General features: G+C 44.8%; 1 long non-coding RNA gene across 1 annotated transcript; it reads left to right on the top strand.

Annotated features, from left to right (window-relative positions):
• Positions 1 to 989: 989 nt before the first annotated feature.
• On the top strand, positions 990 to 4,391 carry LOC309540198. The gene is made up of 3 exons (XR_014223123.1): positions 990 to 1,097; positions 1,979 to 2,197; positions 4,277 to 4,391. It is a non-coding gene; the product is annotated as an uncharacterized lncRNA (long non-coding RNA).
• The last annotated feature ends 19,434 nt before the right edge of the window (positions 4,392 to 23,825 follow it).

Here is a 23,825-nt window from a genome sequence, read left to right as displayed (position 1 = left end):
ACGTACAGCTTCCGGGTCATGTGGCCAGCATGACTATGCCGCTTCTGGTGAACCAGAGCAGCACACAGAAACGCCGTTTACCTTCCCACCAGAGCAGTACCTATTTATCTACTTGCACTTTGGCATGCTTTCGAACTGCTAGGTTGGCAGGAGCAGGGACCGAGCAATGGGAGCTCACCCCGTCACGGGGATTTGAACCGCTGACCTTTTGATCAGCAAGCCCTAGGCTCTGTGGTTTAACCCACAGCACCACCTTCAAATATCTCAAGGGCTGTCACGAGGAAGAGGGAACAAGCTTGTTTTCTCTTGTTCTGGAGGGTAGGAGTCAAACCAATGGCTTCAAGTTACAAGAAGGAGATTCCAACTCAACATCAGGAAGAACTTTCCGAAAGAGCTCCTTGGTCTGCCTTGGGAGATGGTGGACTCTCCTTCCTTGGAGGTTTTAAATCAGAGGCTGAGTGGCCATCTGTCATGGATACTTTAGCTGAGATTCATGCATTGAAGGGGGTTGGATTAGATGACCCTCGGGCTCCCTTCCAACTCTACAATTCTGTGATTCTATGAATCTCTCATAGTTGAACCTCGGGTTAAGAACTTAATTCATTCTGGAGGTCCGTTTTTAACCTAAAACTGTTCTTAACCTGAAGCACCACTTTAGCTAATGGGGCCTCCCACTGCCACCACATGATTTCTTTCTCATCCTGAAGCAAAGTTCTTAACCCAAGGTACTATTTCTGGGTTAGCGGAGTCTGTAACCTGAAGCGTCTGTAACCCGAGGTACCACTGTATTTGTGCAGGCAACCCTGGGCTTGATTTTATGCCCTGCATTTGAGAGCACAGATTTGGGGTGTAAATATTCCGCTTTTTCTTCAAAGCAAAAAATAAAAAATGACATGACACAACAACAACAACAACAACAAGTCATGTGTGAGGAAGAGGTGGAGGTTCCAGAACACTACTATGTTTTTTGAAAGAAAGAAAGAAAGAAAGAAAGAAAGAAAGAAAGAATAACAAACTCATCAGTGGGAAAAAGGCAACCCTAGGATGATTTATCAGCAAAGAATAACCAATGGTGACAACAGTGTTGGCAGAAAAGGGTCCGTTTCAAGAATCTTTGCCGCATCAAGTTTGTATTTACTCATTCTGGTAATATGATGATTTAATTAGTTGGTGCCTATCTGAGGTTAAATGAATCGTTATTTTGTAAGCATTCTGTTTCACCTGGTATTTAATTTAACCAGAAAGTGGTGTGGGTTTTCACTGAACATTCATCTCCCAGATTTAAACAAAGGAGACAGTTCAGGCTAGTTATTAAAGGAGAAAGAATGAGAAAATGCCATAAACAGCTTTGTTCTGGGGAGAGGCTGAGTGGGGGAAAGAAAAAGCCCAAGGCTGGAAATGGCTAGCATATAACTATAATATATTTTCTGCTGCTTGATTTCCACCTTATATATTTTTTTTCCATGCCATCCATTCTTAAATGCTTATGTAATTGTTTGCATAACACTGGCTCATTAAATAAAAAGAGAAATTCTGGAGAAATTTGCCCTACTCTTCAGATAGACAATTTGGCACATACACACTGATTTGGCCCTACAAAATAGTCTGAGTTTATGGGACTGCTGCATTGATGAAGGTCTGTTCATGCTGATTGACATTCAGCTTCATTATAAACGTACTAAATTCTGGGACGTTCCAGTGAAGCTGATTGTTGGAAGGTTTTGCCGAAATAGGCAAAAGGAAATACGTACTTCTTCATGAAGCGCACAGTTGAAATGTAATGTAACCACACAAGGTGTAAACTTCTGAGGATGGTAGAACTACCAAGAGACTGCTCCACACCCTGCTGATCTCAACATGTAAGAGGGTCTTTCAGCTATTCAGGGCCATTTCGGTCTTTAAACACTAACGTAAACTCTCTGGTAATAATGTGGGAACAAAGAGCATACCCCAGCTATGAACATGCTCCTTCCAGCAGGGTAGGAGTACAACCCCATCCAGAAGAGACCAGCTCCTCATTTCATGTGCCCAGGAACCTGGAACACATAATGCCTCTGTCTTTGAAGGGTTCAGCTTCAATTTATTGGCTCACATCCAGCTTATCACCGCTTCCAAGTGCAGGTCTAACACCTGAAGACCTCTTCTGATTCCGATGGAACAGAGAGACGTAGCTGGGCATCCTCCATGGAATCTGCAGGTGTTCAGTTAATATAAAATGGGAGTTGGGTGGGTGGTATGTGTTTGCGGAGGGAAGAAGAAGAAGAGTTTGAATTTGATATCATGCTTTATCACTACCCGAAGGAGTCTCAAAGTGGCTAACAATCTCCTTTCCCTTCCTCCCACACAACAAACACTCTGTGAGGTGAGTGGGGCTGAGAGACTTCAAAGGAGTGTGACTAGCCCAAGGTCACCCAGCAGCTGCATGTGGAAGAGCAGGGAATCAAACCCAGTTCACCAGATTACGAGTCTACCGCTCTTAACCACTACACCACACTGGCTTGAATGACTTCTGTTGTAGTCAAAGTAGGAGCATTCCCTGTAGGGCAGGGGTCGGCAAGGTTTATCTCGTCTGGGCCAGTTCATCAGCGGAGATCCCTCCATGGGTCAGATTGCACGAGCACACAAGCGCCCGCAATTTCCGGTGTCTGTGCATGCACAGAAGAGATTTCTGGCACCACAGAAGTGAGTGCCACACTGCGCTGGTTTAGTGCAGTGAGCGGGGACTTGCCAAGTGGGTGGCTCGGTTCGGGGCGGCTCGGGGGCCAGTTAAACGACCCCTGTGGGCTGCTTGTAGCCCATGGGCCTTAGGTTGCCTACCCCTGCTGTAGGGAGATATGCAGTGGCGTAGCGTGGGTTGTCAGCACCCGGGGCAAAGCAAGTAATTTGCGCCCCCTAACCCTAAGCCCCAGATGTTGCGCCCGGTGCGGCCGGCCTCCCCGCACCCCCCACGCTACGCCACTGGAGATATGTGGGCTGTAATGAACCAATGCATTAACAATAAGCTGCTTTGAGAACATCCTAGGGCAAACGAGTGGGGGGTGGGATAGAAAAGATTAAAGAAAACAATGTTTTACACTAGAGATGCTGCACATGCACAAGTCACCAAGATTACACATGAATCACTAGTGTTTCCTCTTGCCTTCACGTGTTTCAGATCCAAATCAAGCTGTAAATCTCTTGGCAAGCCAGTGAAGAAGACTTGCAGGCTAGCATTGCACCTCCAATAGCTCAGAGACTAGATTCCTGTGCAAATCTTATCTTTTCAAAAAAGTTTTTTTATTGAATTTTACAATTTAATCAGCTTAATCCATCAACATAAATCACATAAGAAAGTATGCATACATCCCCTTTCCTCCCCTCCCCCTCGCCCCACCCATAGACTTCCCTCAACTTCCCCCTTCCGGTTCTTTCTAATATTTTCTCATTCCGCATATTCTAATCTAATCTTAAAATCATTCCTCTTTACCTAAAAACTCTATTTTCTTCCAAAATCTTTTATCTCAAACTGTTTAAATCCCATATTCTACTTGTTTATTTCCACATCATTTTTCAACATCTACCACATTCTATTTTGTTAATTGTAAGTGTTTGCTCAAAACCTGCTAGTGAGTCTAGTTCTTTACAATATTTCTGTATATATATATATAAAATAACTACATTCCAAACTTTTTAAAAAGTCTTTGTTGTCCTGTTTTAATCTTGCCGTAAGTTCTGCCATCTCTGCATATTCCATCAATTTGAGTTGCCAGTGTTCTTTCGTTGGCATCTTGTCATCCTTCCATCTTTGGGCTAAAAGGATCCTAGCAGCCGCTGTAGCATACATAAATATATTCTTGAGTGCAAATCTTATCAACCCCACCATAAGTGCAGATGAGCTGGGGATCAGCAAGGGTTAACCTTCTATGGAGACTGGATGTGCTGTCTGCATCTAAAGGAGCCTTATTTATACAGGTGCATCTCAAAGTCACAAAAGTACTGTCCATGCTTACCAGATGTGGTATATTCCCACTGAGATCTGCTGTGTGCATCTCTGCTTTGGGCATTATACAGAAAACAGAAAAACGGGAAGAGCTTCTCATATCACAGAATGCTCCTGTAGCTTCCAAAGCTGCCAAGGCAAAGCTATTCCTCATGGGCAGCTTCAGATAGCGTGTTTGTTTCTTTAAGAGGTTTTCCTCAAGAGTTGGGCCAGCAACCTCCCTTCCTCTTCCTGTAAATGGAGATTTGATTGTCATGGCAGAACCAAGCTCCACTCTCCCTGCTCTACTTGTTTCAGAGGAACGAGAAGGCTCAAGCTTGGAATAACAGAAATTTGAGAATGATATGATCAAGGTGACATCGAATGTCAAAATGGAGCACAAAGTAAAACGGTATCAACCAAAGGGAATTAAATCAGGTAGAAAGGTATGTATCAAAAATTATGAGCTTACATCAAGCCTGTTAATGCTACATTTGCTAATGAACATCTCCTTAATATCTATTGTGCAGTTATAGAATTTGTCATCATTTCCAACAAGATACTTATTAGACCTGGCATGTCCCATTTTATTTTGCAAATCTGTTTTGAATTGGCTCAATTAAAATTGTTATATATTTTTGATCCTCCGGAGGTGCCATCTGTTTCGTGGTACTAGGGGGTCCTGAAAAAACTGTTGTCAATTTTGTTCTGCAATAATTATTCAATTGTAATGAAAGGTTTTGGGTGCAATCCAAAGAAAATTAGGTGGACCTAATCAATGGGACTTATTCTATTTATTCATTTGAAATATTCATTAAACGTCCTTCATCAAAGATTCCAGATGCTTCACTGCGTCCTTAAGTCCTTAAGTTGTGTGGATTTCGGCAGAGGTACCCAAGGTCACCCAATCAAGCTGAATGGTGGGACATTCAAGCAGACAGAAGAACGTACTATTTCACACACCACGTAGTTAAAATATGGGATGGAGTTAGTAAGGTTAGGCCAGGCTTAGACAATCTGTACATTGCTTTCCATTAAAAAAAAGTCAGAAAATGATTCACAACCAAACTTTGAAAATGCAATTAAAAAAACTCAGAATACCATTGTAAACAGAGATGAATAGGACAATATCACAACCCAAATGGCTGGCAAAGCACAAACATTTTTGCCTGGCACTGAAATGATGACACGGTTGGCATCAGGCGATGCTTCCACAAGAGGCAGTAAGGCCACGAAGGTGGAATGCCTATTTAAAAGGGACTGAGAAATGTCATACAGAATGACAATATCCACGGCTATTTAGGCATGATGGTTATCTTCTTCTTCTTCTTTGGTAATTCCTTGTAGCCGAATAAGATTGTCTTCCATGAACATGGTTTTAACAGTGAGTCTGTCAGTGACTGTGGAGGCCAATTCTGGATCCACACGTCCTTACACAGTGGAGATATAGATTTCTGGGAGGAGGTTGATCAGGGTGATGGCCAAGCGTGCCTTCCTCTTAGTGTGTTTCTCCCTTATGTCCTGAGTTCAAGTGTCTTCAAAGCCCATGACACCTTTGGTAAAGGCTGTTCTCCAACTGGAGCTCTCGCAGGCCAGTGTTTCCCAGTTGTTAGTGTTTAGACTACTTTTTTTTTTTTAAGATTTGCCCTGAGAGAGTCGTTAAACCTCTTTTGTTGACCACCAACATTACGCTTTCCATTTTTAAGTTCAGAATAGAGTAGTTATACATTACCTCCAACACCGGTGGCAAGATGCCTCTGAAAGCCAGTTGCTGGGGTCATAAGCATTTATTGTGCTCCTGCCCTGTTTGTGGGCTTCTATAAGTATCTTGTTGGCCACTGTGGGAACAGAATTCTGGACTTGATAGGCCTTTAGTCTATCAGGGTTCTTGTGTTTTCATGCAATGCAATGTCTTGAAGAACTTTAGTTTCCACTTTGCACTGAGTACCATTTTCAAATTTCAAGAGACCTTGTTTTTGCATGAAATGCAAGTTATGCTACTGGTTTTTGTTTCTTTTAAAGTCCTGCATACACACACAGCCACTTGTAAGAGCGTTTTTGGAACCATGAAGGACCATTTTTAAGGTTCCAGGGAGTTCTTCTGTCTATGAGCTCATTGAGCCAACTTCAGGAAAGCTCTTAACGAAACAAGGTGGACCCTGGTAACATTCCTGTCCCATTATTCAACCCACATAGACTGGGGTAGTGCAGTATGTGTGTGTGTAATACCCTACAACATCCCACTGATCAGAACTGGGACACTTGTTTGTTAGTCTCTGGTGGGAGCCAACTGACTTGGCCGAGAGCAAAAAATTAGTGTCCTTTGGTCCAGCACTCTATGTAGCTTTCCTGTTCTGAAGACCTGGCCGAGATGTAGCCCCAATGTGGCCTGTGGGGCCTGGTTGACATTCCAGGTCCTGCTCTATAAATTTCCAGCTCTCGCTTCTAAAAGCCAACAGGAGGCTCCCCACTTCAGGCAGCTGTCCTCCTCAAATTCGTGGAGAGGAACGAGAGGGATGAATGGAGAGCAGAGCAAACCTGTAGCCTCTCTCCCCATGTTTACACCTGATGTGAATGTCTGAAAAGGCCACAGTAACATTGCAAGCCTTATTTATTCCACAATCACAAAAAGCCACAGTTTATATAAATAAGTACAGTAATAAAAACTTCATACAGTCAAACATGGATTTTCAAATGCAATCCATTCTGGAAGCCCGTTCAGCTTCTGAAATGTTCGAAAACCGAGGCACAGCTTCCGATTGGCTGCAGGAGCTTCCTGTACTCAAGTGGAAGCTGCGTTGGACATTCGGCTTCTGAAAAACGTTCAAAAACCGAAACACTTACTTCCAGGTTTTCGGCATTCGGGAGCCGAAATGTTCAAAAATGGGAACCGAGGTTTGACTGTACAGTGTATCAGCTCAAATCAGCTCTTTATCTTTCCCTCTATTTAGACCATCAAATCTAAATCAGTCAAGTCATGTATCCATACAAATCCTCTTACAAAGTCAAAGCAAATAACAATAATCTATGTAAGTAGCACTTACATAGTAAGTACACATGGTCATCTGTAATTGTTTGAAGTCCACACCAAGCTGCTCAAGAAAACAGGTCTGTACTATGTAGTTCTCAATTCAAGGAGGATAAACTAGATGAGTTTAAGACTGTCATCTATGAACAAGGAAGAAAGTTTCATTGTGCTCAGTAGAATTTACTTCCAAGTAAACATGTATTGTACTTCATGTCTATTAAAATCTGTAGGTTTAAGGCAGGAATGAGAGAGATAGACAGACAGATAGTTTTTCTATCTATCCATCTCTTAATGAGAAAGTACTTAATTTGCACTTTTCAGACCAGTTCACAAACAAAAATGCAATTATCATTCCCGATTCTCCGAATTTTGTGATAACCAATGTGTACAAAAATGAGTCCATTAGTGTGCATAAAAATGCATGTAACAGTGAAAGCATTTAAAAAAAAAAAAGACAGGAAAGTTGGGAACTAGGAAATTAGGGATCTGGGCTGCAAAAATGTGTGTGTTAATCAAACCTCAAACTGTAATGCATATGTCTGGAGAAATTTGCACTGTAAGTAAGTAGTTTTATTGCGGTCAATCGGAAATTTGCACTGAAATGGTGATGAATTTTCATGAGGAACTTCCGTTAAAAAGGCAAACTGATGTGGAAATGTGGAACTTTGAATTTAGGATTGGAAAAATTAGAAACTAGAAAAATTAGAATTAAAAAATGACAGGTTCATCCACCCTTAGTTTAAGCATGTCATGCTTCTGGATTTAACACAATGTTAAATTCTGTTTTTTTCTGCAGACAATTTAGACTTGCCAAGCATTCTGGCAGTTTAAGCATATACAGCACACAGCTACATGGCCTCCACTCGGGCATGAGTCCAGGAATAAGTGTGAGAATCCAATGACAGGTACAGCAGCAGTGAGAACGGTCTCAGCGCAAGTTATTTTTGTATGGGGACAAAATTATTCTGTTTGCGACGGCATCACAGCTTCCTCTCACTTTCCTTATTTAGGAGGCAGGGACCAAAGAAGCACACCACGAGCTGGCTCACATTCCGGCGTGCAGAAAATTAATTTTCCTTCCAGTGAAATGCAACAACGGGATGAGAAGGTCATGAACGTTTGCTATTTAAGCTCAGGGTAGCAGCTGCAGCAGCTACTCTGTGGTGCTAAAGGCAGATGACTGGAGAAGCCGGGAATTAAGGGGAAAGATCCTTAGGCACGCTTCTTTCCGACGGATTGTGGGTGGACGTTTAAACAATAAATAAATTTGCTGCTGACTCAGAATTTGGCAATTCTTGCAAAATGCAAGCATTTGGCCAGGAGTCACAGATGTAAAATACTGATCCTTCCTTCCTTCCTTCCTTCCTTCCTTCCTTCCTTCCTTCCTTCCTCCCTCCCTCCCTCCCTCCCTCCCTCCCTCCCTCCCTCCCGTGGTGGTTGTTGCCAACTGAGACTGGGAGCTGGATGAAACAACAGGTTAAGACGGAGCCAATGACAGATGGAAACATCTTTCCCCACATTCGGTTCTGCAGAGTCAACACTGAGAGCAATGTGGAGGAAGCTGACAGACTGGACTAGTTGGAAGTAAGAAGGGTGGTGGGTGGCGGGTGAGTGAGGTCAGACGGAGGATGCTTGGATAGGATGTCATGCAACTTAATGGAGCAGCCTTTCTTATGGTATATGTATATAACTATGCACACAGAGAGGGACGCGGGTGGCGCTGTGGGTTAAACCACAGAGCCTAGGACTTGCTGATCAGAAGGTTGGTGGTTCGAATCCCCGCGATGGGATGATCTCCCGTTGCTCGGTCCCTGCTCCTGCCAACCTAGCAGTTTGAAAGCACACCAAAGTGCAAGTAGATAAATAGGTACCACTCCAGCGGGAAGGTAAACGGCGTTTCCGTGCGCTGCTTTTGGTTCTCCAGAAGCGGCTTAGTCATGCTGGCCACATGACCCGGAAGCTGTACACCGGCTCCCTCGGCCAATAAAGCAAGATGAGCGCCACAACCCCAGAGTCGGCCACGACTGGACCTAATGGTCAGGGGTCCCTTTACCTTTACCTTTATGCACACTGAGAGAGCAGAGGAGGGAGGGAGATATATTTCTGAATCCCCGCCCCCACCCAATCCATTTAAAACCATTCACATCTCAGGCCTCATTTATCAATAATGTGGTAAAGCTCTGTCTAGACTGTACCACTTCAGGCTGTAGGTGAAATGCTTCACTCATACAAAAAAGGGGAGTGAGCTTTTCACACAGAAAGCTAGCAGGTTGGGGAGAATGCTGGATTAAAACTTTATCTCTGATATGCCCATTTTCTATCTGCAAGGATTCCCATGCATACTCTGAAATGGTCCAATCAGGACACTGGTTAACCACCTCAATGAGAATTACGGTAATACTTGGATGCAAGTAGAGCATGGAGTTGCCCATTCAAAATTCAGTTTGATAAGTTATTGAAGCATGCACACGTTTCTCTGGTTTATGGTGGCCCCATTATGCTGGTGCACATCAACCAGAGGTGAGCTATCTAAAAGTTTGAGCAGGTAACCAAAAGGCCAGGCCTTCTACAGTGTGGCATCGAAATTCAAAGAGGAATGATAAATTATTGAGAATTGTGCCTTTGTTGGTTTTAGAATTTCAAACTTTTCAAGAGGAACCATCCTTGTCAAGGAGAAAGGGTCTGTGATGGACCTTAAGTACATAAGAACAGCATCCTGTCAGGGGTCCCATCTAGTTTACCATCCTGTAGCCACAGAGGCCAACAAGATGTCTTTGGAGAAACCAGCAAGCAAGACAAGAAGGTAAAGACATCAGCACTTTACCCTCCTGTATCTTCCAGAAACTGGTTTTCAGATGCACACCGCTTCCAACAGTAGGTAAGGAACTTGTCCAGCCCTCTTCTAAAGCTGTCCAGTTTTGATGGCTGTCACTGCCTCTTTTGGGAACTAATTTCATAGCTCCCAAGAAGCAGCACTTTATTTTGTCTATCCTGAATCTCTCAACATTCTGCTTCATTAGGCGTTCTAGTGCAGAGCTTCCCAAACTTGGGTCTCCAGCTGTTGATGGACTACAACTCCCATCATCCCTAGCTAGCAGGACCGGTGGTCAGGGATGATGGGAATTGTAGTCCAATGACAGCAGGAGACCCAAGTTTGGGAAACCCTCTTCTAGTGCTACAAGAGAGGAAGAAAAGCTTTTCTTTGTCCACTTCCACAATACCATGTACAATTCCACCACTGTCTTTAAGATAATTTGAGAGCACACTTTTGACCATAGTGGTGGGCTGTGGTGAAACTGAAGCCATGGAAATCAAAGGCATTTCGCACAGAATTTCTGGACCCACTGATTTATTAGTAGGAGAGAGTCTTACTGATCAAATTAAGTACAACACAACTGCATAAGGAGAATGAACTGAATTGCAGTGCTAAGGGGCTTTCCGGTTTCCGTGTTAGAATGGAGAGGCTGGGCTCTGCTAATGTAATGGTTGATCTGATTTTATTTGATTAGGCAAATTATGAAACAACTGTGTGAAATTCATTATTGTACTAATGTGATCTCGGAAATTGGAGTCTTATTACAGCTTTGGCCTTGATGCGTTTTATCGTTACCCTGAGCTTTGGAGCAATTTTTCAGAAAACAAATATGGGGGAACTCTAGTAAATACATAGTGTTACATAGCCCCAGTTCCCCAAGCGCTGAGAAGTTCCAAGGCCAGAGCGACAGGGTCCCGTTTCCTTTTCAATTAGAGTTCACCGGAGACAAATGCTGCTTTTGTGTACACACAGAGAATGGCAGCCGGGGAAGCACCAGCTATTCAGATTAACTGGATGCCCACGTGATATCCAGGAAAATGATCTATGTATTCTGACTTACATCTGAATTGGATTTGGGAGTTGTTGCATTCATCTTGCTGCTAAGACTTTGGTCTGGTGGCGTGGCAAACTTGCATTTGGGCTGCACCACTTCAGACTGCAGGTCAGGGGCTCACAGGATAGAAGGCTCCCCCATGCTCCGAAACACAGTGTACATTTAATAAAGAAACAGAGGGTTAGGCTTGCCACCTTTGTTCTGGCAAAATACAGGGCCAAGTAGGACCAATTCAACCAGCTAGCCCTGAGGATCATCTAATTGATTTTTGATTTTATTCAAAATAAAAAAATTCCTTCCAGTAGCACCTTAAAGACCAACTAAGTTAGTTCTTGGTATGAGCTTTCGTGTGCATGCACACTTCTTCAGATACACTGGATTTTATTTTATTGTTATTCATGTTTTTATACCGTATTTTATGCTGCTTTTATAATTAAGTGTTTTAAATTTGTTGTTAGCTACCCTGAGCCTGGTTTTTGAACAGGGAAGGGCGGGGTAGAAATAAATTATTATTATTATTATTATTATTATTATTATTATTATTATTATTAGTATGTGGGGCAGGGTGGTTGTCAGACGATTATTATTATTTTTTCATCTGGTGCTGAAGTGACTTCAAAGCAATCCATTACAATCAATTTCAGCATTCACAAGCAAATACACACAAATTTGTAAATTTCTCTTTGCTTGGCTACCCACAGCTTACGGGTCAGCAAATTTTTTCAGCAGGGGGCTGGTGCACTGTCCCTCAGGCCTTGTGGGGGGGGACCGGACTATATTTTGGAAAAACAATAATGAACAAATTCCTATGCCCCACAAATAACCCAGAGATGCATTTTAAATAAAAGGACAGATTCTACTCATGTAAAAACACGCTGATTCCTGGACCGTCCACGGGCCGGATTTAGAAGGCGATTGGGCCGGATCTGGCCCCCGGGCCTTAGTTTGCCTACCCATGGCTTAAATGCATGCTTTTTCACTCACCCTTTCAAACACATGCATTTGGAGAGGACCCCTTACTTGGCAGAGGGAGACAGAGAGAGACACAACTTGAAATTCAGGACAAAACTGTATCAATACAAGACGTAGCAATTCACATTGAAATGCGGGACAATTCTGTATTGGGTCAGAGGAATGTGCCACAGCGTAGGCACCGGCAGATATTCCTGTCGACCTCCCTGCGTCTCCACTCTGCTGATAAGCAGGCGAGGTCCCGGCGATTCATCTCAGATGTGTGAGAGGAACACACCGTTCATCCTCTCTCCCCTTTGGTGTCCCCCAGGAGGGGAAAGAAGCAGACAGAAAACTATTTACATCTTTTATTTCTGCCTCTCATATCAGTACAGAGAAACATGTCTGCACTCGACAACAGCAAGAAGAAACTCCTCCCATGTACTTCCAGTACGGGTCATATGACACACACACTGAGCTAACATCCGGTGCTCAGTACAGAATGGACTGCCCCTTTGTTTCCATGGCAACAGCCACAAACATCCTGTCTGGCTTTCCAGCCACAAGCAGCTGACTGAGCTGCTGGAGCCTTTGCTTGCTGCAGCATTGGTGCTTTATGGTAACATACTCCCCCTAAAGTATCAATGCGTGCTGCGAGCAAAGCGTCATCCAGAGAAGAAAACAAACAGTTGTTATACTTATAACATTCCCCTGTTGTTTCAGTTCCACCCTTGGAACTACCCGCCACTGGTTTAACCAATGTACCTCTCTGGTTGTGTGACTTCACATTACCTTGGTTAACAACTCTCTGTTGTGCCTTTGTCTCTGACTCAGACACAGCTTCAATCTGTCCTTGGTCGTTTACAACAGCAACATATGCAAGGTTAGCAAACTCCTTTGAATACCTCTTGGGTGGTACACCCTTCGTTGCTCTCTCAGACCTTCTTAAGAGCTGCTGCTCTTCTCTGCTTTCTGGTTCAGCCTCTGAACTCTCTGGAGAACCAGTACTAAGCTTAATCTGTGGTTTATCCTCCTTTTCTGAGGGTTTAGTCATTATTTGAGATTTCCTCTCAATGACTGTGACAACTGAGCTGTCTGAGCTATCAGTGTCATCATCATCAGTACCACTGAACTCAATAAGATCAAACTCATCATCATCATCATCAGAATCATCTGTGGAAAAAGTTTGAACAATCACTCTCTTTCCTGTTCAGGAGCACTCTCTAGAAATTTTGTGAGAATCACCTGACCAGATTCAGACAAAATTACTCTGTAGAGACCTTTTTCATAACCTACAAAGATGCCTCTGGCATTCTTTACCCCACTTGGAGTTTCTGTTCTCACATGAGACCCGAAAACCTTGAAGTAGGCAACAGAAGGTTTTCTATTAAACAGCTTCTCAAAAGGAGAACATCCCAACTCTGTTGAGACTTTTCTCAACCACACATGAAGATAGGACGCTAAAGATTCGGCCCAATATTCATGTGGTAAATGTGAACTTAGCAATTGCGCATGCATCCCCTTTTGCAATTCTTTGTTCACCCTAACACAGACACATTTCTTCCATGCTTCTTCGGAACTAGCAAGTTTGTGTCTTATCCCTTTCTCATCCAGGAACCTCTGGAAATCCTGTAAAAGAAAAACTGGCTTGTCATCTGTGAAAAGACAATCAATGTTAGCATCATGCATACTTTTAACCTTGTCACAAAACTCCTGAAACTTTTCTAAAGTTTCCTGCGGTTTCTTCATCAAGTAAACCCAAGAATAATTAGTGTAACAATCAACACACACAAGGTAATATTTTGCTCCGCCTCTAGATGGTTCTAAAGGACCAATCACATCAGCATACACCCGCTGAAAAGCTCTGTGGACCTTCGTAGCCACCTTCTTGGTGTTCACACTGGTCACACCTGCAAGAGAAATTTCGTTAGAATCAGAAGTATTACATTTCATGTAATCACTTTGATCAAAAGTCAACAAATACAGTCCATCTTTCTCTTTAGCAGTAAGAAACAGTTCTCCATCTTTGTAGATCTTGCATCTTTTAGCATCATAGGACAGTTTTAGTCCCTTCTTTGCAATCTGCGACACACTCAGCAAATTAAATCTCAGTTCTGGAACCAGGTAAACATCGCTTATAGTCAAGTTCAGACTCTCAAGATACACAGTTCCAATTCCGGTCGCTTCTAGTTCTTGACCGTTGGCTTGTTTCACAGTGAAGCTTTGCTTCTTCAACGTCAAAAACAGTTCTCTGTGTGGGCAGAGATGCTTCGTGGCGCCGGTATCGATTATGAATGCGTTCCCAACATCTGGCGTGGTTCCTTTCGCCATCATAGCCTTTGCAGGTTTCACCTGGCACTTGGTACGGCTTTTGCTTGACGCCTCAGGCTTTGTAGAGCTGTTCTTGGCTCCTTTTGACTGTCGCGGCTTCTTACAGTTCCGCTGTAGATGCCCAGTCTGTCCACAATTGTAGCATCGGACGGCACTCAATGCTACAGCATCACCAGCAGTGGGAAGATTTGAACTCTGTTCTTGCCTCCCTCTGTCTTTCACTTCCAGTGCAGCAAGTCTGTCATGTTCGTTCAGGACGACGGCAGACACCCTCTCCGCGGTTAGATCCTGAGCAGGTAGCGAACCAAGCTGACTGGCAACAACCTTGTAGGTGCGATTAAGGCTGTTTATCATCATGAAGCAAAACACTTCCTCCTGTAGACGGAAATTGCGTTCCACCATCTGTTGACGCAGGTACTTCATCTCTGTCAGGTGCGCTTGAACATCTCCATCAGGCGCTAATCTCAGATTGGTCAACTTCTCAAAATACAGCAACGCTGAAGAACCAGCATCTCTCTGATGCGTTGTACGCAGCGCGTTCCAAACCTCTTGCGCAAATTCCAAATGCTGTATATGCACAAGCTGTGAGTCTGACACACACAGAATTATAGCAGTCCTAGCCTTCACATTCTGTGACTCCCAAGCACGCGTTGGTGCTGCTGGGATGGGATTCTCAATCACCCCAAACAGTCTCTGATTCTGCAGCAGGGCCTTCATCTTTACAGACCAAGATGAATAATTGTCATTGGTCAGGAGGGGTGGAGAAGGCAAGCCTCCCCCCTTCTTAGCATCCATTTTGAGTCCTTGCATTGACTCTGAAACAAACACAAGCCTCTAAAATCCAATAGCTGGCTTGTTTACTCTCTTTACACCTGGCAACTCTGACTCTGGCTGCGTTGGAAAGTCCCTTCCACCAGTTCGTGAGGACCTAGTCATAACAAAACTTTGCTTTCGCTTCTCTGAAGCACAAACTGACTTCCAGCCCTCTCGAGTAACTTTCCATTTCTCCTCTCTGAGGCACAGCCTTCTGAAGGACGTTGCCTAGCAACAGTGCATTCCTTTCCTCGGACAGGAAACCACAAAAATGCCTGGTATGCAGTCCTCTTCTAAGTTGGAGCTGCGTTCCCACACTTGCTTTCCGTGAAGCAGAGAATGAATCATTCTGCATTCACTCTTTTAAGCCCTTAAAAGTCTCATACCTTGAGTATCGGCTTGGCTGTCAGCTTCTTCTGGTCAGCTTCTGGCTGCAGAGAATCAGCCTCTCAAATCAGGCTTCCATGGAGCAGAGGAGGACAATTCACCAACCTCTCATACAGAGGTCGATGGATAGCAACCATCCGAAGGCTGCCACTTTTGGAATTCTGCCTGGGTCAGAGGAATGTGCCACAGCGTAGGCACCGGCAGATATTCCTGTCGACCTCCCTGCGTCTCCACTCTGCTGATAAGCAGGCGAGGTCCCGGCGATTCATCTCAGATGTGTGAGAGGAACACACCGTTCATCCTCTCTCCCCTTTGGTGTCCCCCAGGAGGGGAAAGAAGCAGACAGAAAACTATTTACATCTTTTATTTCTGCCTCTCATATCAGTACAGAGAAACATGTCTGCACTCGACAACAGCAAGAAGAAACTCCTCCCATGTACTTCCAGTACGGGTCATATGACACACACACTGAGCTAACATCCGGTGCTCAGTACAGAATGGACTGCCCCTTTGTTTCCATGGCAACAGCCACAAACATCCTGTCTGGCTTTCCAGCCACAAGCAGCTGACTGAGCTGCTGGAGCCTTTGCTTGCTGCAGCATTGGTGCTTTATGTTAACACAGGACAGGTGGCAACCCTAAAAGGGCTTGTGTGTGTTGATGTGCCCTCACCAGCAGTCTACCACCTTCCTAAGAACTGGGCCTTTGAGACAACAACTTGTAGCCCATGCACTGTGAACCTCACAACTTGGATTACTGCAATACACTCTTTGCAGGGCTGCCCCTGGACCCGGTCACAAAACTCCAGCTGGTGCAGAATGCAGCAGCTAGACATCTGATGGGGACAGAGGGAAGCCCTGCAAAGAGCGTATTGCAGTAATCCAAGTTGTGAGGTTCACAGTGCATGGACTACAAGTTGTTGTCTTAAAGGCCTTGCTGAAACATCTGCACTGGCTGCCCAGAAACTGACAGGCCAGGTTCAAGGCTCTTGCGTCGATGCACAAAGCCAGGGACAACTTGTGTCCAGGATGTCTTAAGGACCACAATCAGAAGTCGAGCATTTTAGCATTGCCAGAACTATGCTGCAGGAATTGTTTTTTTCCAGCCGCAATTCAGCAGGCATGCTCCCTTTGAACTTCCAGGCGTCTCTTGGAGACATCTCAATGCAGTTGTTTCAAATGTTCTTGAGTAGCAGGTCACTTTAATGATTGTTCTGTATTGCTCAAAAAGGTTTTTGATGTTCCTGTACACCAGGGGTGGCCAACTCCCAAGAGACTGTGATCTACTCACAGAGTTAAAAACTGGCAGTGATCTACCCCCTTTTGGGGGGTTCAGGTCAAAGTTGCTGAGCTTTTTTTTTAGGAAGGAGGTAAAATGTTGAGCTTTTTTTTAGGGGAGCCACAGTTGTTCAGCTTTTTGGGGGGAACCAGTGATCTATCAGTGATCTACCACAGACGTCCAGTGATCTACTGGTGGATTACGATCTACCTGTTGGACATGACTGCTGTACACCTGCTGTAGACTGAACGTGAGGGATAGCTGGAGGCGTGTGTGTGTGTGTGTGTGTGTGCACGCGCATCTCATCTTCTGGCTCACATCTGCTCTACGTTTAAAAGATCATAGCTGAGCCAACTGCACAGACATATCTAGGATCTCTCCTTTCTTCTACCCTTCAAAAAGTATTTTTTAAAAATCCTGTCGTCCCTTCAGGTTTGAAGAGGAAGATGAGAAAGGTGGGTTCGCAGGCCTTTCCGTCATAGTAAAAAGGAGGGAAGAAACTACAGGCAAGAAGCAATAAGAGGAACACAGGCAGGCTGTGGTCAGCTCCTCCTAAAATACTTCCTTGAAAGACTGATGTAAGTTAACGCCGACTGTGTGCGATTCCCTCGCTTAAAATATATTTTAATTTTGCTCCTATCAATCTCTATTTTCTTTCACCATATCCGTGAAATATAACGCGGAAGATGAAAGCAATAAAAATAATTCACCTGGGTTGTAAGTGAGTGAAAGTAAAATGACAAGAGTAATATATAAGCATTTTAATAAAGAGCAGGGTGACAAGAAAGGAAAGCATCCCTTCCCTGATTGATTTATATAACTACCTTCATTACAGGAAGCTAACGACAATGGCACACACACCTTCCCGCCAAGGAGCACCCTGGGAAGGTGGTGTATCTTTCAATGGGACTATAACAAATGAGCCAGGCTGCTTTGCTATAAAACTAATCTGTGCTCTCCGCATATGAGACACCTGCCTCTGCGCAAAATAAAAAAGCCAATGTTCGAGGAGGTCCATTTTCACACTTCACCTGCTTCTTACTTTTGGGTGGAGTTTTCTTACTTTGTTAGGGGGCTGCGGGTGAATCTCAAGGAAGCAAAAGGAGTCCCCTGGCCGTGATTTACCCTATAGAAGCTCAAACTGGCTGGGGATACAGATACCTGGAGGCCTGCCTGAATGAACCAATCAGTTGCACCCATCTTTGAGATGGAGTAACAAAGGCCTGTATAGTTAAAGCTATGAAGGAGCGTCTCCACCTCCATCGTTCTACCCGGACACTGAGGTCCAGCACCAAGGGCCTTCTGGCGGTTCCCTCACTGCGAGAAGCCAAGTTACAGGGAACCAGGCAGAGGGCCTTCTCGGTAGTGGCGCCCTCCCTGTGGAACGCCCTCCCACCAGATGTCAGAGAGAACAACAACTACCAGACTTTTAGAAGACATCTGAAGGCAGCCCTGTTTAGGGAAGCTTTTAATGTTTGATGTATCATAGTATTTTAATATTCTTTTGGAAGCCGCCCAGAGTGGCTGGGGAAACCCAGCCAGATGGGCGGGGTATAAATAATAAATTATTATTATTATTATTACTATGGTTTTCCTAGTAGTGATGTATGGAAGTGAGAGCTGGACCTTAAAGAAGGTTGATCACCCAAGAATTGATGCTTTTGAATTATGGTGCTGGAGGAGACTCTTGAGAGTCCCATGGACTGCAAGAAGATCAAACCTCTCCATTCTGAAGGAAATCAGCCCTGAGTGCTCACTGGAAGGACAGATTGTGAAGCTGAGGCTCCAATACTTTGGCCACCTCATGGGAAGAGAAGACTCCCTGGAAAAGACCCTGATGTTGGGAAAGATGGAGGGCACAAGGAGAAGGGGATGACAGAGGACGAGATGGTCAAAGCTACCAGCATGAGTTTGACCAAACTGCGGGAGGCAGTGGAAGACAGGAGTGCCTGGCGTGCTCTGGTCCATGGGGTCACAAAGAGTCGGACACGACTAAACGACTATACGACTAAACAACAACAACGGCTGCCAACTTGGATGTTTTTATCAAGGGAGGATGCAAATTCATGGAGGGTGCCTATTAGTTGCAACGACTGCGTCCTCTCTCCAGTATCAGAGCAGTATGGGAAATGCATCTGAAAATGTATTTCGAGGAGTTACTGGTCTCTGACACAGAGCCCTTCCTGCCTCTTCTTCCCCCTCCCTCGCTCGTTAAGTATTTTTGATGGTGTGAGAGCAGTCTTTAATGTTCTGAGAACGTTGGGAAGAGGTGAAGCCCCCGCCCCCCCACACGGCTGCCTTCATCAGTTTGGGAGGATAGTGCTGGGTACCTTCTTTCTGTCAGGAGCTCAGCCTACACTCGAGTAGGACCCTGGTAGAGACACATGCCCAATTGGCATGTTCTCTCCCTCCTGGTCGATCGTTCGGGAGCTTCAAAAGCTTTCTACAGCCCGAACATCACAGCGACCAATGCCAACCGACACTGACACACTTAGGGATCTGCAGAGTTTGCGCATCATGCGTAACAGACCTCAGCAACTCAGTATTTTGGCGAATCTACTTTATTTACATATAAACACACACAGAGCACTGCAACATGGCTCCCTCTCTTTCTAGCATCAGTCAGCAAAGAGAAAAAGAATAAAGGACAATAATCCCATGACTGCAACTTGTAACACTTTCATGTTGGACATTGTTTTGAGAAAGTGAGGCATTGGGAGGGGGTGGCTAATGGATGATCTGCACGTAGCCAGTCTGGCAAGCTGCACTGGTTATCTATAAAATTGGAGCATATTTTCATATCACCCAGCTGCAATGGAATTGCAATGTGGTGTGTTCTGCCGAAGCCTTAGACCATGGGCAGCCAATATGGTTGATGGACTCCAACTCCCATCAGCCCCATCCAGCACTGGCAATGTTCAGAGATGGTGGGAAGTGTAGTCACACAGGTTCCCCTTCCCTTTCCCCGCTAGAGGGTAACTTCTGTGTGGCAGTGCCTTTCCTAACAGTTTTGCTCGGAGGCTCGTGGAGGAGTTGAAAAGTTCAGCAGTTCCTTGCCAATCCCACCACGTCCGTCCACTGTTCTTATTTTAAGTGAGCGATGACAAGGTAATATTCACACCTCCTAATCTCTCCCTGGCTCGTTCCTCTGCTTCTTGGATGTCTCAGCAATGTAGGCATCTCAAATATCTCTTGGCTGTTCTCTCCCGGCTCGCCCTGCCCTCCAGAACTTGCCATTCCAACTTGTTTTGCTGGTCTCCAGCGTTGGAAGCCCGCCCGTTGGAAGGGCAGCACCTGGTGTGCTAATGAGAAAATGCAACACAGGACCCCCGATCAGGTTCCTGTTCACTTCCTCTTCTGCCACGGAGACACCTCCCCCCCATCATTTCCTCGAAATGCACGACCCACTCATAGCTGGCTGAGAGGAAAGCTTGTGATGGTGACAAGCATTTTAGAAAGGGTGGTGGTGGCATTTTCTTCCCCCAATGCTCAGCATAGCTGGAAAGGTCACCACTCGCCACTTCACACTTCCTGCTCTCAGGACGGAGAGAGAAGCTCAGCTGCCAGCTGGAACCGCCCAACTGTCCCATCACTGCAAATATTTAGAGCCAGGTTCTGGATTAGCAATGCTGAATCACCTTTCTTGTTCCTGCAGATGGAGTTACAAGAAGGATGAATCAAGGGAGCTTCCTGATTCTGTTTCCAAGCCTTTCCCCCCACTTTTCTTGCAGTACTTTATTTCCAATGTTCAGTGCCACTAGTTAGGTAACCAAATAAGGCAAAGTGCATGTACAAAAGGGAGGTATCGGCCTGGACGAATCCCACAAATTGCAGACACATAATAAAATCTTTGTGCGGGACCCTAATGGAGGGGGCCCCTGAAAGCACTAGATGAGGACTGAGCATGCTCAGTGGCTGTTGGGGGAAGAGAAATGGGAAACCAAAGAAGGAAGGGAGTATTTTGGAATTTTGAACAGCAACACCCCACAGATCTTAACACATACCACTTATTACTCCTATAATATCATACCCTCCAACATTCATCAGAAAATAGGGACATTCTAGAAGGCAGGGTGTAGCACAGGGAGAAAATGCAAATGAAAATGATTTTATTTTTTTATATACCCCATCCATCTGGCTGGGTTTCCCCAGCCACTCTGGGCAGCTCCTAACAGAATATTAAAAACTTCCCTAAACAGAGCTGCCTTCAGATGTCTTCTAAAAGTCAGATAGTTGTTTATTTCTTTGACATCTAATGGGAGGGCGTTCCACAGGGTGGGCACCACTACTGAGAAGGCCCTTTGCCTGGTTCCCTATAACTTGGCTTCTCACAGTGAGGGAACTGCCAGAAGGCCTTCGGTGCTGGACCTCAGTGTCCGGGCACAAACCCTGGAGAGGAAGGGACTTAGATGGCTGTGAGGAGGCAGGGACCTTCATTCTCAGCAACTGATCTATGTGGAGAAGACCTACCGGAGATGAGTAGCTGTGCTTATTTGGTCTGACATTCCCGTGTCGATCGTGTTTTTGCTGATAAAGGGTTAACTCCAACTTGCACAGTGTGATTTACTGCTGGCTCACTTCTAACAAAAATTTACATTTGTTGCTCTGTTCACTTTCACCTTTGGCCCCACCCACCATTGGTATGCGGCCCCTGAGCAGGTTGCCTGGAAGCTAATGTGGCCCTTGGTCTGAAAACAGTTCCCCACCCTTGAGCGATAGCCTTCACGAGTCCTTTTTAAAAGTTGCCCTTTTCATTCTTGACTCTACGCTGAGATTCTGAGACCACAAAAACAATTTACGGGACAACAGACAAAGAGCACACAATGGATTGCTCTGTGCCATCTGTAGTTGCCAGGATGCTGTTCGACTCAAATGCTGAAGAAGAGGGGGAATGGGAGAAATTCATTGGAATTCAGTCTGCTTTTAATATTGACTTCACCCTCTTCCGGTTTTGAAAGGGGGAAATCCCAGTTTATGCACAAAGGAACATTATTCATGGCTAAAGCATCAAGAAATGAAAAGCAGCTGGGCCGCAAGGAACTGCAGAAGGGCTGCCAGATGTCGACTTTGGCCCCATTTACACTCTATCAGGCTTCCTCAACCTCAGCCCTCCAGATGTTTTTGGCCTACAACTCCCATGATCCCTAGCTAGCAGGACCAGTGGTCAGGGATGCTGGGAATTGTAGTCTCAAAACATCTGGAGGGCCGAGGTTGAGGAAGCCTGCATTATATATTTAAAGTAGGACCATACCACTTTAAACAGCTGTCTCTCCCCCCGCTCTCTGCTGAGAGTTAGCAGATCCCTATTCCCCTCAGAACAACTGTTCCCAGAATTCCCTGAGAAGAGGGATTGATTGTTAAGCCACTGTGAGAACTGTAAGGGGAAGAGTATCTCCTAACAGCTCTCAGGACCCTCAACAAACTACAGTTCCCAGGATTCCTCGGGGGAAGCCGTGACTGTTTAAAGTGGTATGATGCTGCTGTGATAGTGCAATGGCAGTATAAGCAATAGAGTTCTGTTTAATGTTTTGACTTTATTTCTTATTTATTTACAGGACTTCTATACCACTTCATCATTAAAACCTCTAAGCGGTTTATATAAACTATACATTAACATTACCAATAAAACCAGATGTCAAAAACATGTTAGCCTAAACCTTTTCAACCAGCAGTTTCAATAATATGCATTATAAAATAAAATGACATATTGAAATATGTTTTCAACATACATGCCTGGGGAAACTGGTTAAACACTGAAAACGGTGCAGCAAAGGCTCCTGTCTAATATCAATGGACACGGAGTTTCAAAAGAAGAGGAGGAGGAGGAGGAGGAAGAAGAAGAAGAAGGAGGAGGAGGAGGAGGAGGAGGAGGAGGAGGAGAGGAGGAGGAGGAGGAAGAATTTTATTATTTATACCCCGCCCATCTGGCGCAGTTTCCCCAGCCACTCTGGGTGGCTCCTATCATCATCATCATCAGCAGCAGCAGCAGCAGCAGCAGCATCAAGCGATAACATTGATATTAAAAACTTCCCTAAATAGGGCTGCCTTCAGATGTCTTCTAAAAGTCAAATCGTTGTTGATTTCCTTGACATGGAAATAATGGGAGGGTGTTCCACAGGGCAGGCCCCACTATCAAGAAGGTCCTCTGCCTGGTTCCCTGTAACCTCACTTCTCGCAGTGAGGGAACTGCCAGAAGGCCCTCGGCGCTGGACCTCAGTGTCCGGGCAGAACGATGGGGGTGGAGACGCTCCTTCAAGTCAAAGTGCAGACACTGAAAGATTGATTTCTTACAAAGGCGGAACAAAAGTAATGCAGCACTTGTAAAAGAGCCAGTTCCACAGATTGTAGTAGTCAAATGGGCATGTACGAGGCAAAGAGGTAAAGTGGTCGTAATCTGTTAAGAGTTTTATATAGCAATGCGAACACCTTGAAATACTATTAATAATATTAGCAGGTTTTGTTCGAATGATATAGTTGTCCACAGATGGATTTTTAAACACGACATGTTGAAATGTAAACATTTTGGGCACACTCTTTTGTGCAAGCTACATAAAGCAAATGCTTGTGTGTGTGCGTGCGCGCACACACAATATTCTGTATTTGCAAAAGGATGACATCTCTCCCTGCCCTAAGAGTGTGCCAGATTACTCATAAACCTGGACCATATGCCACTGCAATTTGTTGATGGGCCCAAGCTGTTTTGGTAGCTATAAAATCCAAGGGGATTACAGAGGCTCGATCCATGCTGGAAATGGAACAATGGTGGTCAGGGCAGCTGTTTTCTCTCTCCCCTTCCTGCTTCTCAATTTAGGTCATCGTTCAACGAAGAGCCCAAACGCCGCGAACGAGAGCGACTGAAATACTTGCAACACACTGCGATATGGCACTCTGCTTCTCTTGACCCTTCACGTCATGGGTCACTTGCATGGCAAAGTGCCCAGGCTGGAATGGACGAAGGACAAACCGTACATGTAGAAACATCTGAACTTCTGTTTTTCTGCTGGATCTGAAGATCCTGAAGTTGCTGGATCCTTACTCCTTACAACAAACTCTTATTCCATTTGCCCTCTCTGCTTCGGTGCACCATTTTGCTTCTCACATGTTTCAGCTTGTTAGGAATTTGTTGATTTAAGCAGGGATGATTTTGCTGCAAGAAATAAAATCCCCACACCAGAAGCCACCTGTATAGGTCATCATTGGTAGTTTCTTCC

Source organism: Podarcis vaucheri (genome assembly GCF_965113315.1).
Source record: "Podarcis vaucheri genome assembly, chromosome: 9".
Lineage (NCBI taxonomy): Eukaryota > Metazoa > Chordata > Lepidosauria > Squamata > Lacertidae > Podarcis > Podarcis vaucheri.
The sequence above is the reverse complement of the archived record's forward strand: the minus strand, read 5'-3'. Positions and strand labels throughout refer to the sequence as shown.